The sequence below is a fragment of the Leopardus geoffroyi genome, chromosome B2 (assembly GCF_018350155.1).
Source record: "Leopardus geoffroyi isolate Oge1 chromosome B2, O.geoffroyi_Oge1_pat1.0, whole genome shotgun sequence".
Lineage (NCBI taxonomy): Eukaryota > Metazoa > Chordata > Mammalia > Carnivora > Felidae > Leopardus > Leopardus geoffroyi.
Genome location: NC_059332.1, coordinates 31,476,578 through 31,493,217, shown reverse-complemented (window position 1 = coordinate 31,493,217; position 16,640 = coordinate 31,476,578). Strand labels below are relative to the sequence as shown.

The 16,640-nt window shown below is 39.2% G+C and overlaps 1 long non-coding RNA gene across 1 annotated transcript; it reads right to left on the bottom strand.

The window, feature by feature from the left end:
* Positions 1 to 525: 525 nt before the first annotated feature.
* On the bottom strand, positions 526 to 15,761 carry LOC123608196. Its single transcript, XR_006717134.1, has 3 exons — positions 15,706 to 15,761; positions 5,830 to 6,024; positions 526 to 678 (listed from the first exon to the last, which is right to left on the bottom strand). It is a non-coding gene; the product is annotated as an uncharacterized LOC123608196 (long non-coding RNA).
* Between the last annotated feature and the right edge of the window lie 879 nt (positions 15,762 to 16,640).

The window sequence follows — 16,640 nt, the reverse complement described above, 5'->3', positions numbered from 1 at the left end:
TGGAAAGAACATTAGACACATTATCATTATACAAAACTAATGAAATTTTTATGTTCTACCAACAGGTAATTTAAAAATGAAATTAAATGCAATATAACTTAACATGACATGAAAAACGTGCACTGCCAAAGAATACATGTAACAAAAGACATGTTATGCACACAAATGGTCAATAAATACATTTAAAAAGTGAGGGGTTTCTTTAGTTTTTATTTTAATCCCAGGTAGCTAACATACATGTTATGTTAGTTTCAAGTGTACAATATAATGATTCAACACTTCCATACATCACCTGGCGCTCATCATGCCAAGTGTACTCCCTAATCCCCATCACCTGTTTCACACATCCCTCCACACCCTGCCCCTCCAGTAACCATCAGTTTGTTCTCTATAATTAAGAGTTTGTTTCTTGGTCTGTCTCTTTCTTTGCTGATTTGTTTTGTTTCTTAAATTCCACATATGAGTGAAGTCACATGATATTTGACTTCCTCTGTCATTTCACTTAACATTATACTCTCTAGCTCCATTCATGTCATTGTCAATGGTAAGATTTTATTCTTTTTTATGGCTGAGTAATAGTCTACTGTGGAATCTTCTTTATCCATTCATCAATTGATAGATGCTTGGGATGCTTCCATTTCTTGGTAAATAATGTAAATAATGCTGTTATAAGTAATACTGCAATAAACACAGGAGTGTATGTATCCATTAAAAAAAAAAGTGTTCAGTACGATGCAAATTAAAACCACACACTACCATAATGAGATGCCACTATCCACCCACCAGTACATGGAATTAAAAAGAGCGACAGCACCAAATGTTGAGAGACTATGAGGCAGTGAGAACTTCCATACATTGATGATAGGAATGTATATAAATGATACAAGCACTTTGCACGATATCTGGTAGTTTCTTTAAAAATTGAATATATGCCTGGGAATGCAAGCTGGTGCAGCCACTCTGGAAAACAGTATGGAGGGTCCTCAAAAAACTAAAAATAGAATTACCCTACAACCCAGCAATTGCACTACTGGGCATTTATCCAAGGGATACAGGTATGCTGTTTTGAAGGGACACATGCACCCCCATGTTTATAGCAGCACGATCAACAATAGCCAAAGTATGGAAAGAGCCCAAATGTCCATTGATGGATGAATGGATAAAGAAGATGTGGTATATATATACAATGGAGTATTACTTGGCAATCAAAAAGAATGAAATCTTGCCATTTGCAACGACGTGGATGGAACTGGAGGGTATTATGCTAAGTGAAATTAGTCAGTCAGAGAAAGACAAAAATCATATGACTTCACTCATATGAGGACTTTAAGAGACAAAAACAGATGAACATAAGGGAAGGGAAACAAAAATAATATAAAAACAGGGAGGTGGACAAAACAGAAGAGACATAAATATGGAGAACAAACCCATAAATATGGGTTACTGGAGGGGTTGTGGGAGGGGGGATGGGATAAACGGGTAAGGGGCACTAAAGAATCTACTCCTGAAATCATTGTTGTACTATATGCTAACTAATTTGGATGTAAATTTTTAAAAATTAAAACTAAAATTTAAAAAATAAAATAAAATAAAAATAAATAAATTAAAAAATTGGATATATGCCTATCATCTGATCCATCAATATCACCATTAGGTATTTACTCCAAATATGAAAACATGTTCATGAAATGACTTGGCTAAATTATCCAGAATATGTTTACTTATCATTCAATGCTATACTAGAAAGACAAAACACAAAAACTAGGTTCAGAATTGCTCACCCATACCATTAATAAACAAAAACATTAGCTGTAGTTTAATAAATCTTTATACCTCTCCTCATCATTAGCCTGAGAGTATAAACTCAAAATAAGTGTATTTAAAAGTTAATCAGATTAATTGTATTTCCTTTCAGCATGCTCATATCATTAATTAGAAATACAGTTAATTGTATTTGTTACTGTCTGTATTTTAGGGTTATTTTCTCATCTTTGTTGATTTATTTTTAAGTCTATGAGGGAGTAATATGTTTCCAATCAGTTAGAACTGTACAAAATGGGGGCACCTGGGTGGCTCAGTCGGTTGAGCGTTCAACTTCGGCTCAGGTCATGATCTCACAGTTTGTGAGTTCGAGCCCTGCGTCAGGCTCTATGCTGACAGCTCGGAGCCTGGAGCCTGCTTCACATTCTGTGTCTCCCCATCTCTCGGCCTCCCCTGCTCATGCTCCGTCTCTGTCTCTCAATAATAAGTAAACGTTAAAAAAATTAAAAAAAAAAGAACTGTACAAAATGTATATTATGAGGAGGTTCACACTCTTCCAATAATTCTATCTATATACAGCACTCTTCTTTCCACTCTGATCCCCATCCATCTCCACTAGGAATCCATTTTGTTAGTTTCTAGTTTATCCTACTTTAAAAATAAAGCCACAAGCCCAAAATGGTGTCATTTAGGTTAAGGGCCCAAATCAGTAAATTAAGACTTAATACCTAACTTAACTGTAGTTTCAACACCCCAGAAATGCAACTTTTAACCAGTCAACATGCAATTTTCTGGTCAGCACTATCAAATTTACTGTTAGGCCCCTTCTGTTCCCCTTAGGGGAATGATCTTATCTAAAACAGTAGATTTTTGGGGCGCCTGGGTGGCTCAGTCGGTTAAGCGTCTGACTTCGCCTCAGGTCACAATCTCACGGTCCGTGAGTTCGAGCCCCGCGTCGGACTCTGGGCTGGTGGCTCGGAGCCTGGAGCCTGCTTCCGATTCTGTGTCTCCCTCTCTCTCTGCCCCTCCCCCATTCATGATCTGTCTCTCTCTGTCTCAAAAATAAATAAACGTTAAAAAAATTAAAAAATAAATAAATAAAATAAAATAAAATAAAACAGTAGATTTTTTGCTAGTAATTTCCTTTTTTCCACTCCTTATCTTTAAAAACTTTTCTTTTTTTCATAGTCTTTTGAAGCTCTCCTCTACTTGCTAGATGTGATACTGCATGATTTAAAATTTACTTGATTGAATGTTTGTTATTTGACAGACTTGGGGTAGTGGTGGGATTTGAAGGGAACTTCCAGCAGCATTTGGAAGTAACAAAAAACACAGGCTTGCTACTTGCAAATCTGCTGAGTTCACTGTCTTTCTTGTGTTTCCGAGGGCTGTGGATAAATGCCCCTCAGTTCTGAGTTCTACTCTTTTTTGCATTCACCACCCCAATCTAATTGGCTTTCCATTACAGGGCAGGTCACCTTGAGCTGGCAGATGATTACACCTGGAGCCCAACTGTGCTGGCACACGGGTCTGCACAGAACCAAGTCCCTTCCTATTCAGGCCACAATTTCCCAGGTGGAAAACCTCAGGAAGTTTCCACAGGAATTTTCAATGTTACGCACAGGGCCTTCTTGTGGCCAGGACGCAGTCACATCTCTCATGTACTACAGAATTGAGAGGCAGGAGGCAATAATTAAGGTACACATGTTTGTCTTGTGTTGTGTGGATAAAGACTATTGCCAGTAGGGACCTTGGAAACCAACAAGCCACAAAAATTTGTGGGCACAGGTTGAACATTTAAAGGCTGTTAGAATGCTTGCTGCCTTAAGAAGACTCTGTGATAGGATAAGTTGGTCACTGAATGGGTTAGATTGACACTAGATCACCTGCCAACCACAAAAAATCTTTTGTGTAATGAGGTACAGTGTAAAACATGCATAATCCCAACCTTACAACATGTCCCTTTTTAGGTATTAGTGTGGCTCCTATAAATCCAAAGGCTTTAGCTAACAGGATCCTTAAATTCTAGAGTCAAGTGTGTTATCTTCTAGCACATCTGCTTATTTTATGTCTAAGAACTGTAGTCCTAGGAGTTGCAAATATCTAACAAAATGACAAAATCAAAACACGCCCAGCGACCTGCGTAACAGGACTCTGACCCTTCCCCAGCCAATCAGCTGAGGCCACAGCCATTACCTCACCAACTGCCCCTAGACCCCTATAAAACCTTTGTGCTTTTGAAACTCACTCTCTCTCACGGCATCTCACTGCTTCGTCGGTGCAGGTAGGGGACTGAGCTCGAGCTAGCTCGAATAAAGGCTCTTTCGCTTTTGCATCGGACTCGGCTCCTCGGTGGTCTTTGGGGATCACGAATTCTGGGCATAACAAGGGGACCCTACCACAACATCACTACCAAACTGCTGCCAGCTCTCAGGGGAACTGCAACCCAGAAATACAATGGCCATTGCAGGGAATGGTCCAATTAGATAAGATGATTTAAGAAGTTCACTTGAAAGCAAGAGTTCCCAAATTAAACAAAATGTGATACATGTTTTAGTTGGTAAGCAGAAGCCTAAAAAGGACTCAAAATTCCAAAGCAGTTTCACTGAAAGATTCACTGCAAAAGGCAAATAAAAAATTAAAGATCTTAGGAGGTACCTAAAACAAAAGACTTCGAGACGGATGGAACTCCTACTCTTCTCCTCTTTTCTCCTCTGAGTGTTCATTCTGCCAATTCTCTCTGAATTGTTCTCCACTCTGAAAATACTACACAACTGTAACTAAAAGCCCACCACATTAATGGTCTCTCAGGCAACCTCATATCTACCTTCAAAGGGGGGCCCCTATCTGGGCCCCTCCCAGAGTTGAAGAAACAGAGATTTTCTGGTAAACTGCAATTTTATTCACTTAAACAGTCTGCTTTAACTCCCTTAAACAGACTGGTAAATGCCAGAGAAGGCAGAAGATAGCCTGGAAAAACTGGCAGCCAGCAAAGTGTGATAATTCTTTTTTTTTTTTTTTTTTTTAATTTTTTTTTTCAACGTTTATTTATTTTTGGGACAGAGAGAGACAGAGCATGAACGGGGGAGGGGCAGAGAGAGAGGGAGACACAGAATTGGAAACAGGCTCCAGGCTCTGAGCCATCAGCCCAGAGCCTGACGCGGGGCTCGAACTCACGGACCGCGAGATCGTGACCTGGCTGAAGTCGGACGCTTAACCGACTGCGCCACCCAGGCGCCCCCAAAGTGTGATAATTCTTAACAGTTTCTTCTGAATCTCTATCTGTAGTGCCCAGTAAAGATGCGGAGGGAGCATAAAGCAAGCTGAAGGCAAAGTACAAGCTAGCATACTCCCCCGACCCCCCAGTGGGTTATCCCTCAGGCATGCCTGGCTGCCCAAGAACAAAGGAAAGGAAAGAAAACAAATGGTTAACTCATAGAGATCACAGTCCTGCAGGACCTGAGTCTCCATCAGTTTACAAGTATCTTATTAAATTACAAGAAAAAAGCAATCTTATCAATAGCCTCATCACCAGAAGCTTGTAGACTCAGTTTCCTGGAACATCTAATACCACCCTCCTCTCCATAGTGGTGTGGGGAACAAAGGCAAGAAGGAAATGGCAGGTGAAATTAAATATCCTTATAACCTGCAGCCCATTGACAAATACTTGAGGCAAATACATAATTTAACACTTCTCCAGGAACTTACTCCTGTCCTAATGTTAATGCCTTACTTGAAAAACAACCTTATCTTGACAATAGCAAGGCCTCAGGTATCTTAGGAGTCCTCTTTAGTATATCAAAGTTCTTCTGGAGGCCTCCCTTTTGCCTTTACCTCCCCAAATCCATAGTATATAATCAGTCACTCCTCACAACCCCAGTGCAGCTTTTTCTGTCCACAGGTCCTGTCCCTGTGCTTTAATAAAATCACCTTTCTGCACCAAAGATATCAAGAACCCCATGATCACTTCCAAAACACCATCAAAGAGAGGAAAATAAAATTGACAATTGACACTTGACAATTCCTATTGTCTCTTCTTTTCCACATCAAGACCCATTGGTTATTTACCTTTTCTCTCCGCGAGATAGATATTGCCTTCTCACTTGTTTTGTGGAACTGAGCTTGGCTTTCTTCCTGCTCGGAACGTGCAGGTTGTTGGTTCTTTCTTTTGGCTGCCATTGGAAATGACTCTGGATTTGGGGATGGCAATGTCCTTCACGCCCTCTGGAGACTCTTCTTATACCCAACGGGGGTTAGTCAATACTGCCAGAAATATTTAAAATTAAAACTATGACCCAGAGGGAAAGAGGCAGGTTGAGGATACTATAGTTGAATAGGTGGATCAGCCCATGATGCCATTTAAGTTACAACCATTGTTTGAAAAAATTGAAAGCAACTTTCCTCATCTTATGAATATTTACTAGAAACCTAGAAATACAACTCTGAAAGCAATTCTACTTATTTCTTTACCAATCCTAATAAGATTATATAATTATAAAATATTATAAAAGTTTCTTTATCCTTTAAATATTAAATTTCATAATAATCTGCGATCCTATTTGGACAAGTGCTTTAAAACCCATTTTGAGGGGCACCTGGGTGGCTCAGTCAGTTAAGCATCCTATTTTGGCTCAGATCATGATCTCGCGGTTCATGAGTTCAAACCCCAAGTCTGGCTTTGTGGTGCCAGCTCAGAGCCTGGAGCCTGCATCTGATTCTGTGTCTCCCTCTCTCTCTGCCCCTCTCCACTGATGCTCTGTCTCCATCTCTCAAAGATGATTAAACGTCAAAAAAAAAATATTAAAACCTGTTTTGATATTTTTGACAAACTTCCAAAAATCAAATTCTATATGAAGTTTTTTTGACCTGGGATATTCCAAAGGATTTGTTAAAGTAATTTTTTTTTTAATGTATTTACAAGACTATGGCACATGTGGATAAAGTCCATTCCTCTTCTGCAAAACATGACTCCTCATTAACAGAGTTTAACCCTGATGTCCTTGTAGCATGACAATAGTTGGCTCCTGAATCAGACACATTAAGGTGGATAAACAATGACTGGAAATTAAACTAATAGTCATGGCTATTAGAAAACCAAACACCTGTTTTATTCTTTCTGGCTCCCTGGCAAACCCAATTTTTTTGGTTTTTACATTCCTTCAACCACAACAGGGCATTTAAGATAACTCAAATTATAAGTAGGCAGTGGTGGGGAGACTTCTATAATATTGCAAAAGCAGTCTACCAGCAATATCTGAATTGTCAGGTCCATAATCCTTGAAAAACTGGTTTTGTTCCCAGAGGCTTTCCCCTGGATCCTCTGAATACCTGCAGCTGAATTTCATTCAATTGACACCTATTATGGACGATCAGTATGTTCTTCTTATTGTTTTTATGTCTTCTGGGTGCGTTGAAGCATTTCCCTGCTGCAAGCTTGATGCCCTCAAAGTAGCAAAGGAACTGTTAGAAAACAGATTTCCCACCTAGGGCATACCTTCTATAATCTCCAAGGATTGAGGCACCTTCTTCACTGGGCAAATCGTACAAGCTTTAATGAAAGCTTTGCAAATTTCTTTTATCAGAAAAGATTGAAAGAACTAATGGGCTCCTCAAATTTATCTCTAAATGTGATGAAACTACTAGTCTCCCTTTGTCTAAGGTGTTGCCTCTGGCCTTGGTGACTATTCACAGTACTCCCTTTGTGAAACATTAACTCCACAAGAGACAGTCACTAGCAAATCAATGTGTACTGGTATACAACTTTCTGCTGATCCCTTATCTCATACTAATATATGACCAGTAAGTCCCTAAAGTCTTATGTTAAAGCCTACCATCAACAGGATAAAGAAGCCATCCTGATTCCAGTTCAAAGATCCTGTTGGTCAAGTCTAGAGTCTGGTGATTTGTCAGACTCTGGGTCTGAAGTTGTCTCTTGTCCAGCAAGAGAGCGGATGCAGGATTAAAATGCGAGAGGGGCTAGTGTCCGGGAGGAGACAAGAGCCCCGACTAAGGGTCCTTGCTCCATTTTTATTAAGCTCAGAAGTCTTACAAGCGTGATGGGCGTGCACAAAGAGACAATGAAACATGAACATTAACTCATGGGCGGGGGGAAAGGGGGGTTTTGGAGACATGCGGTGTTAGGGGTTTGGGTCGATACAAAACAAAATTCTGGTGCTGGGAGGAAGGTTATTTACCGCAAACATGAGGCATCACCTCTGTTTACCTAAACTAGTCTAGGGGACAAGAAAGAGCATTCTACCTCAGAGTCAACAAGGCTAATTGCCTTTCTTTTGCTAATTAGCTCTGCTCTGGGCAACTTCACCCTGCTGTGGTCTAAAGTCCTGTTTTCCTGTTTTTGTCCTTCCATACTGTGAAAGCAGCTTTCTGTTATTGTACTAAGTTGGGGGGGGGGGCGTTTCTGCCCTGAATACCTAATCTTGTTTACCTCATTTTTGATGCTTTTATTCTGAGGTTTTTCTATTCCTATACCATTGTCCTATACTGAGGGCCTTTGCCCTGTGTATCTAATCTTGTTTACCCAAACTTGGGTGTGTTCATCCTGTGGCTTTCTAATTCTTTATGCCTTGTTAACCCATTAGTGCAAGCTCAGGGAATTCCTAAGCTTATTCCCCACAGTGATTGGGTATTCTGGAAATGTCATCAGAGAAAAATCTTTGAACCTTATTGAAAGGGACCATATCAAGTGTTCCTGATGACAGACACTGCTGCAAAAACAGAAGGTACTGAGCTTTGGGTACACATCACATACCCAAGAAGTCCCATACAGATGCTAGAGACTTCTAAATCAGATTGATGAGGAAGATAAAGTAGCTAACTTCATGGTAGACTGCTTCCATGCAAGACAATGAGTCAAGACTTCATACTTTAACTAAACATAAAACACTTTCTCCTTCTTTTCCTCTCCTTTACTCTGGCATTGGTCCAGAAAGATAACACCCTTATCTGTATCTCCCAGGTCACTGCTAAGGGAGAGTGGGTAACCTATGGAATCTGAAGCAACCTTTTGTTTGAGGCTATGAAAGAAATCTAACCATGCCTCTAAGTTTTTGCAAACAAAATTAAGATATCTCATTGATCAGCTCTACTAAATTTGCATCATGAGTTAGAAAGGACTTATCAGGAGGTTTTCATGATTCAGGATTCACCCCTTTTGGCAGGTTTCTGCTCCCCTGGTTAGGAATATGTAAATGAGTCTGTGATCAGGTACTTCTCCTTAATTCTTCAAGAATTTCAGCGTTTTTTGTGTGTCTCACGTCCATGAAATACAGCCAGACCAACACTAAACCATCCTACACACCTAGAAAACTGACTGCAGGATCAACACAACAATCTGCACAACCTGAACCACAGAATTCAGCAGGTATGCGGCGCAGAGAAGTGAACTTGGGGAGCGAGGAGGTGCAGGAAGGGAGGTGCTTTTGTGAGAGGAGACAGGACAGAGATGGGGGGGTAGAATATGGGAAAAGCACCCCTCCCCAAAAGCAGCTGGAGAGAAAGTGGAAAATTGGAAACAGCTGCAGCGACTAAACTAAAAAGGGAGAAAGGAGAAAGGAGAGGGTTTAAATTCCATTAAGACTGTAAACAAGGGGAGCGCAAAGTCTGCAACTCCGCAGCTCAATACTGGCGGTGCTCTGGTGGGAAGGGCGAATCCCCAGGAGCAGAGTGGGGTCTGGAAAAGTGGTTGCACTGCTGGAAGTACATTTGGTAGAGACTGTTGAAACCACCTGGTCCCAGCAGACCCCAGAGAATGGCCACATTCACTGGTGCTGGAACAAGGTCATTAAGGGTGAAGCCTGGTGCCAGATGTGTGTTGTGATTTTCCATAATCCCTGAAACGCTGCTGCTACACTATCTCGCCAACTTTTTCTGGGGCGGGCTGACATCTGGCCATAGTCTCAGGGCACTGGCAGTAGCAGGGTCCAGCAAACATTCCTGGGTGCAGCCAATATTCGGCCATTGCTCATTCAGCCAATGCTCGGTGAGATCCTCCCGCAGAAGGGCGGAACAGGGCAAAGCCGCAGTCCTTCAAAAGTAAGGGGCCAGGGAAAACAGCTGCAACTGAGAAAAAACTTGGGAGAGAGATACTGCCTGGGGCCTGGTCACGGAGAATGAAAAAGCAGGGAGTGGATGAAAGGTGAAGACACAAAACAGATGCGCGATTGCTGATTCAGGAGAACAGACTGTGCAGCTGGGGGAGTCATTTTCCTTGCTCCCGCACATGTGCATACGCACCTACAAGCGCAGCAACAATCCACCCCAGTAGGCTAGCAGCACCATCTAGTGGAGATGGCAAACGTTACACTGAGCCCTGCCCAACTGGGCCAACTTCGCTCTCAAGAACACAAGTCTCAAGGCCGGCTTGGCTTATGGACTATAAAGCGCTACATAGACTGACTTCTAGGGGAAAACGAAATAATTTCAGTGCTACTTCAATCTGTTAGCAGGTCCATCTATCCAATTTTCTTTTGCTCTTTTCTCTTTGACACTTCTTTTCTTTTTCTTGAATACAGAAAGAAAAAAAAACTCATTTTTATTTTCAATTTTTATTAAAAATATTTTTTTCATTTTTATTACTATATTTTTTACTTTCGTGTAAACTTTTTCAAATTCTATTTTACTTCCGTCATTTCATTTTAGTCTACTTCACTGTATTCACCTTTTCAAATTTTCAAATGATCTTTTTTTCTTTCTTTCTTTTTTTCTCTTTTTTGTTTCTTTTCTTTTTCTTGAATGCAGAAAGAGAAAAACTTCATTTTTACTTTCAATTTCTATTAAAATATTTTTATTGAATTTTTTTACTATATTTTTTGCTTTTATGTAAATTTTTTCAAATTCTATTTTCTTCCATCATTTTATTTTATCTACTACAGTGTATTCACTCTTTCAAATTTTCAAACGATTTCCTTTTTCCTCTCTTTTTAATCTTTTTTCTCTTTTTCATTTCCTTTCTTTTCCTTGAATACAGAAAAAGTAAAGATTCATATTTACTTTTAATTTTTATTAATTTTCCTTAATTTTTTCTACTTTATTCTTTACTTTTGTGTAAAGTTTTTCAAATTCTATTTTACTACTCCTATCTTCTCATTTTAGTCTACTTCAGGGTGTTCATTTTTCAAATTCTCAATTTCCTTTTTTTAATTTTTTTAATTTTTTTCTCCCCCCCTTTTTTTTCTCTAATCTGTCAAACCACTTTCAACACCCAGGCAAAACACACCTAGAATCTAGCATTATTTATTCAATTTGTGTGTGTGTGTTTAATTTTTTAATTTTAATATTTTTTTAATTTTAATTTTTTTACTTTAATTTTTCTACCTCCTTAATTCCTTTTCTCCCTTCAAAATGACAAAACGAAGGAATTCACACCAAAAGAAAGAGCATGAAGAAATGACAGCCAGGGATTTAACCAACACAGATATAAGCAAGATGTCTAAACCAGAATTTAGAATCACGATAATAAGAATACTAGCAGGGGGGCACCTGGGTGGCGCAGTCGGTTAAGCGTCTGACTTCAGCCAGGTCACGATCTCGCGGTCCGTGAGTTCGAGCCCCGCATCGGGCTCTGGGCTGATGGCTCAGAGCCTGGAGCCTGTTTCCGATTCTGTGTCTCCCTCTCTCTCTGCCCCTCCCCCGTTCATGCTCTGTCTCTCTCTGTCCCAAAAATAAATAAACGTTGAAAAAAAAAATTAAAAAAAAAAAAAGAATACTAGCAGGAGTTGAAAATAGATTAGAATCCCTTTCTGCAGAGATAAAAGAAGTAAAAAATAGCCAGAATGAAATTCAAAATGCTATAAGTGAGCTGTAATCATGGATGGATGCTGCGCCGGCAAGGTTAGATGAGACAGAACAGAGAATCAGCGATATAGAGGACAAATGTATAGAGAATAATGAAGCAGAAAAAAAGATGGAGATGAAGGCAAAAGAGAACGATTTAAGAATTAGAGAAATCAGTGACTCATTAAAAAGGAACAACATCAGAATCATAGGGGTCCCAGAAGAGGAAGAGACAGAAATAGGGGTAGAAGGGTTACATGAGCAAATCATAGTGGAAAACTTTCCTAACCTGGGGAAAGACGCAGACATCAAAATCCAGGGAGCACAGATGACCCCCATTAGATTCAACAAAAACCATCAACAAGGCATATCATAGTCAAATTCACAAAATACTCAGGCAAGGAGAGAATCATGAAAGCAGCAAGGGAAAAAAAGTCCCTAACCTACAAGGGAAGACAGATGAGGTTTGCAGCAAACCTATCCACAGAAACTTGGCAGGCTAGAAAGGAGTGGCAGGATATATTCAGTGTGCTGAATCAGAAAAATATGCAGCCAAGAATTCTTTATCCAGCAAGGCTGTCATTTGAAAGAGAAGGAGAGATAAAAAGTTTCCCAGACAAACAAAAATTAAAGGAGTTTGTGACCACTAAACCAGCCCTGCAAGAAATTTTAAGGGGGACTCTCTGAGGGGAGAAAAGATGAAAATATATATGTATATATATATAAATACCAAAAGCAACAAAGATTAGAAAGGACTAGAGAACACCACCAGAAATCCAACTCTACAAGCATCATAATAGCAAAAAATTCGTATCTTTCAGTACTCACTCTAAACGTCAATGGACTCAATGCTCCAATCAAAAGACATAGGGGAACAGAATGGATAAGAAAACAAGATCTGTAGATATGCTGTTTACAAGAGACCCACTTTAGACCTAAAGACACCTTCAGATTGAAAATAAGAGGATGGAAAACCATCTATCATGCTAATGGTCAACAAAAGAAAGCCACAGTAGCCATACTTATATCAGACAATCTAGACTTTAAAATAAAGACTGTATCAAGAGATGCAGAAGGGCATTATATCATAATCAAGGGGTCTATCCACCATGAAAACCTAACAATTGTAAACATTTATGTGCCAAATGTGGAAGCATGCAAATATATAAATCAATTAATCACAAACATAAAGAAACTCATTGATAATAATACCATAATAGTAGGAGACTTCAACACCCCACTCACAGCAATGGACAGATCATCTAATCAAAAAATCAACAAGGAAACAATGGTGTTGAATGACACACTGGACCAGATGGACTTAACAGATATATTCAGAACATTTCATCCTAAAGCAGCAGAATACACATTCTTCTCCAGTGCACATGGAATGTTCTCCAGAATAGACCATATACTGGGACACAAATCAGCCCTAAGTAAGTACAAAAATATCGAGATCATACCATGCATATTTTCAGACCACAACGATATGAAACTCAAAATCAATCACAAGAAAAAATTTGGAAAGGTAACAGATACTTGGAGACTGAAAAACATCCTACTAAAGAATGAATGGGCTAACCAAGAAGTTAAAGAGGAAATTAAAAAGTATAAGGATGTCAATGAAAATGATAGACCACAATCCAAAACCTCTGGGACACTGCAAAGGCGGTCATAAGAGGAAAGTATATAGCAATCCAGGCTTTGCTAAGGAAGGAAGAAAAATCTCACATACACAACCTAACCTTATGCCTTAAGGAGCTGGAAAAAGAACAGCAAATAAACCCAAAACCAGCAGAAGATGGGAAATAACAAAGATTACAGCAGAAATTAATGCTATCGAAACCAAAAAAAAAAAAAAAAAAAAAAAAAAAAACAATAGTCCAGATCAATGAAACCAGAAGCTGGTTCTTTGAAAGAATTAACAAAATTGATAAACCACTAGTCAGTCTAATCAAAAAGAAAAAGGAAAGAACCCAAATAAATAAAATCAAGAATGAAAGAGGAGAGATCACAACCAACACAGCAGAAATAAAAACAATAATAAGAGAATATTATGAGCAACTATATGCCAAAAAATGGGCAATCTGTAAGAAATGGACAAATTCCTAGAAACATATACACTACCAAAACTGAAACAGGAAGAAATAGAAAATTTGAACAAACCCATAACCAGTAAGGAAATCGAATTAGTAACCAAAAGTCTGTCAAAAAACAAGAGTCCAGGGCCAGATAGCTTTCCAGGGGAATTCTACCAAACATTTAAGGAAGAGTTAACACCTATTCTCTTAAAACTGTTCCAAAAAATAGAAATGGAAGGAAAACTTCCAAACTCTTTCTATGAAGCCAGTATTACCTTGATTCCAAAACCAGACAGAGACCCCACTAAAAAGGAGAGCTATAGACCAGCTTCCCTGATGAACATGGATGCAAAAATCTTCAACAAGATATTAGCCAACCGGATCCAACAATACATTAAAAAAATTATTCACCATGACCAAGTGGGATTTATACCTGGGATGCAGGGCTGGTTCAATATCTTCAAAACAATTAATGTGATTCATCACATCAATAAAAGAAAGGACAAGAACTATATTAGCCTCTCAATAGATGCAGAGAAAGCATTTGACAAAATACAGCATCCTTTCTTGATAAAAACCCTCAAGAAAGTAGGGATAGAAGGAGCATACCTCAAGATCATAAAACCCATATATGAATGACCCAACGCTAATATTATAATGGGGAAAAACTGAGAGTGTTCCCCCTAAGGTCAGGAACAAGACAGGGATGTCCACTCTCACCACTGTTATTCAACATAGTATTGGAAGTCTTAGCCTCTGCAATCAGACAACACAAAGAAATAAAAGGCATCCAAATCGGCCAGGAGGAGGTCAAACTTTCACTGTTCGCAGATGACCTGATACTCTATATGGAAAACCCTAAAGATTCCACCAAAAAATTGCTAGCACTGATTCATGAATTCAGCAAAGTTGCAGGATATAAAATCAACGCACAGAAAATAGTTGTATTTCTATACACCAACAATGAAGCGACAGAAAGAGAAATCAAGGAATTGATCCCATTTACAATTGCACTGCAAACCATAAAATACTTACGAATAAATCTAACAAAAGAGGTGAAAAATCTATACACTAAAAACTATAGAAAACCTATGAAAGAAATTGAAGAAGACACAAAGAAATGGAAAAAGATTCCATGCCCCTGGATAAGAAGAACAAATATTGTTAAAATGTCAATACTACCCAAAGTAATCTACATATTCAATGCAATCCTTATCAAAATAACACCAGCATTCTTCACAGAGCTAGAACAAATAATCCTAAAATTTGTATGGAACCAGAAAAGACCCCGATAGCCAAAGCAATCTTGAAAAAGAAAGCCAAAGCAGGAGGCATCACAATCCCAGACTTCAAGCTATACTACAAAGCTGTAATCATCAAGACAGTATGGTACTGGCACGAGAACAGACACTCAGATCAATGGAACAGAATAGAGAACCCAGAAATGGACCCACAAATGTATGGCCAATTCATCTTTGACAAAGCAGGAAAGAACATCCAATGGAATAAAGACAGTCTTTTCAGCAAGTGGTGCTGGGAAACTGGATAGCACCATGCAGAAGAATGAACCTGGACCACTTTCTTCCACCATACACAAAAATAAACTCAAAATGGATGAAAGACCTAAAGGTAAGACAGGAAACCATCAAAATCCTTGAGGAGAAAGCAGGCAAAAACCTCTTTGATCTTGGCCACAGCAACTTCTTATGCAATACGTCTCTGGAGGCAAGGGAAACAAAAGCAAAAATGAACTACTGGGACCTCATCAAAATAAAAAGCTTCTGCACAACAAAGGAAACCATCAGCAAAACTAAAAGGCAATCGACAGAATGGGAGAAGATATTTGCAAATGACATATCAGGTAAAGGGTTAGTATCCAAAATCTATAAAGAACTTATCAAACTCAATACCCAAAAAACAAATAATCCAGTGAAGAAATGGGCAAAAGACATGAATAGACACTTCTCCAAAGAAGACATCCAGACGGCCAACCAGCACATGAAAAAATGCTCAACATCACTCATCATGAGGGAAATACAAATCAAAACCACAATGAGATACCACCTCATACCTGTCAGAATGGCTCACATTAACAATTCAGGCAACAACAGATGTTGGCGAGGATGCGGAGAAAGAAGATCTCTTTTGCATTGTTGGCAGGAATGCAAGCTGGTGCAGCCACTCTGGAAAACAGTATGGAGGTTCATCAAAAAACTAAAAATAGAACTACGACCCAGCAATTGCACTGCTAGGCATTTATCCAAGGGATACAAGTGTGCTGTTTCAAAGGGACACATGCACCCCCATGTTTATAGCAGCACTATCAACAACAGCCAAAGTATGGAAAGAGCCCAAATTTCCATCGATGGATGAATGGATAAGGAAGATGTGGTATATATATACAATGGAGTCTTACTTGGCAATCAAAAAGAATGAAATCTTGCCATTTGCAACGACGTGGATGGAATTGGAGGGTATCATGCTAAGTGAAATCAGTCAGTCCGAGAAAGACAAAAATCATATGACTTCACTCATGTGAGGACTTTAAGAGACAAAACAGATGAACATAAGGGAAGTGTAACAAAAATAATATAAAAACAGGGAGGGGGACAAAACAGAAGAGACTCATAAATATGGAGAACAAACTGAGGGTTACAGGAGGGGTTGTGGGAGGGGGGATGGGATAAATGGGTAAGGGGCACTAAGGAATCTACTCCTGAAATCATTGTGGCACTATATGCTAATTTGGATGTAAATTTAAAAAAAGAAAAAGAAAAAACAATTTCAGAGTGTTAGCCATTAGATGTGCTTAATGCCTTATATTTTGATCATTTCTCAGTTAAGGTGAGAGTCTGATCAAGGGGGGGTAGACAGCTGGGGAACGATGGCAGTGGAATAGGAGGACCCTAGGCTTGCCTGATCCCATGAACACATTTAGATAACTATCAAATCATTCTAAATACCCCAGAAAGCAACCTGAAGGCTGTCAGAATAAACTCCACAACT